This window comes from Saccopteryx leptura, chromosome 6, assembly GCF_036850995.1.
Source record: "Saccopteryx leptura isolate mSacLep1 chromosome 6, mSacLep1_pri_phased_curated, whole genome shotgun sequence".
Lineage (NCBI taxonomy): Eukaryota > Metazoa > Chordata > Mammalia > Chiroptera > Emballonuridae > Saccopteryx > Saccopteryx leptura.
In genome coordinates, this window is record NC_089508.1 from 89,023,370 (window position 1) to 89,025,579 (window position 2,210).

The 2,210-nt window shown below is 40.1% G+C and overlaps 1 non-coding gene across 1 annotated transcript; it reads left to right on the forward strand.

Annotated features, from left to right (window-relative positions):
- Positions 1–1,610: 1,610 nt before the first annotated feature.
- On the forward strand, positions 1,611–1,814 carry LOC136377863 (small nucleolar RNA SNORA73 family). Its single transcript, XR_010746479.1, has one exon. It is a non-coding gene; the product is annotated as a small nucleolar RNA SNORA73 family (small nucleolar RNA).
- Positions 1,815–2,210: the final 396 nt, after the last annotated feature.

Here is a 2,210-nt window from a genome sequence, read left to right on the forward strand (position 1 = left end):
TGGGATTCCTTATCAGTACTTTGTTTTTTTCTCATTCAATTTCTAAAACCTAGAATAAATGCCTCAAATAAATGTTTAGAAACATTTCTAAGCCTTCTTCATGTAGCTGCTCTGACTATTCCTTAAAAATACAACTCACTGAGTGTAAGAAGCAAAAATAAATACAGAAGAATAGTGTAGGGGACTCACCCTAGAGGTGCACTATGGCTCCAGCCACAGAGGCGTCTGGGAAGTGCTGACTCTGCAGCTCTGCTGGGCTGACTGCTCCAAAGCTGAGGCTGCCACTCAAAGACAAACATCATGTCCCAGGAGGGAGGTTAAGGAATGTATAGAGTGTAACAACTGCCTCATGTTATGCTTTATCTCTTTTATAATTCTTAAACTAATTAATTCTTTTTTAATTTATTGCACTGACATGGTTTCGTAATCCATACAGGTTTTATTTTTTGTTTTTGTTTTTTGTATTTTACCGAAGTTAGAAGTGGGGAGGCATTCAGACAAACTCCCGCATTCACCCGACAGGGATCCACCCAGCAAGCCCCCCAGGGGGCAATGCTCTGGCCATCTGGGCCCTTGCTCTGTTTTTGCCTGAGTCATTCTAGTACCCAGGGTGGAGGCCATGGAGCCGTCCTCAGCACACGGGCCAACTTTGCTCCAGTGGAGCCTTGGCTGTGGGAAGAGAAGAGAGAGATAGAGAAGAAAGAGAGGGAGAAGGGTGGAGAAGCAGATGGTCGCTTTTCTTGTGAACCCGACGGGGAATCAAACCCAGGACTTCCACAAGCAGGGCCAATGCTCTACTGCTGAACCACCTGACCAGGGCTAGGTTTTAAGTGTACAACTCAATATAACACCATCTACATACTACACTGTGCATCTTCTGCCCCAAATCCTTCGTTTCATTGCAAGGCAGTGTGGCTCCTGAGACTCCATCGCATCAGTGCTCTCTAACACAGAAAGTGGTATGTGGCTCCTTTGTTCCCTCCCCGTGATGTTGCTCTTTTTAGTACTTGCTTCCTTAGCTATCAGAACATACAGGAGAGGCCTACTATGTGAATCTAGAGATTAATTATCACTAGACACAAACTGAGAAAGACAAGTGAAATTGCATAGTGTGAAAGAAATTCATCTTTGTTAGAGTACCAGATGGCAAATGCCATTACACGGAAATAGATGCACTGAAATAATGGTCATGTGGTATCAGTTCAAGAGAGTTCAGTCTCAGCATTTTTTTTACTATGATAAATATCTGTCAAGGAAAATCCCTTCCCCATTGGATTATTCAACACACTTATTAAAAAAAAAAAATATATATATATATATATATATATATATATATATATATATATATAAATAAAAGGGCATTGTGCCTTTAAATCAAACTCATGTGCAGGGACTAGTCTTCTTTTACTATATAGTAAGAGAAACACTTTGAATGGCTGGATGATAAATGCTTACTGCTGCTGAATAAAAATAAGCACAGCACAGTTTTGATACACATATAAGACAATGCACCAATTTTTTTATGGGCATAGTGAGAAACAACACAAATATATTACAAATTGTTACAGTTGGAGACCATTATGAATGTATTTAAATATGATACTACCTGACCAATGTAGATACCCTGGGAAGTCCATCTCCCCACGTTCTGTCCAGGTGACGCAGGGGAGCACAGGGCTCTGCCTGGGGATGTAGAGTCCCTGCCCACAACGTTGGAGAGGGAGGCAGGCCTTGAGTCGGTGTCTGCACATCCCTACAGCTTCTCAGGGTCCTGTGGACATAAACTGAAGAGACAAACCATGTAGGAAACATCTAGAAATAAAAATATGATAATACCTGTGAAAACTGCTATACTAAATTTTGTCCATATTAACTTTAAAAATCCTTAGGTCCATCATGAACCATAAGTGTGTCATTAGATGGCTGAACAATCAATATCATTGAATAACTTGTTCAAGATCACAAAACAGGACATAAGTGGTAGAGCTGAAATACAAACTGATGCCACCATCAAGATATTATTTAGAGGTTGTATAACAGGGGTTAGTACATTCTATGCATAGCAGGTTAGACACAGAAACGATAATATGTGATTTTTCATTTTTCCATATATGTTACAAAGCAATATCCCCTTATGAATTGTCTTGATCACTATACTCCTTCTTTAAGTGCAGGTAGCATATTAAACAGCTGAACAGACTGATGTTTCC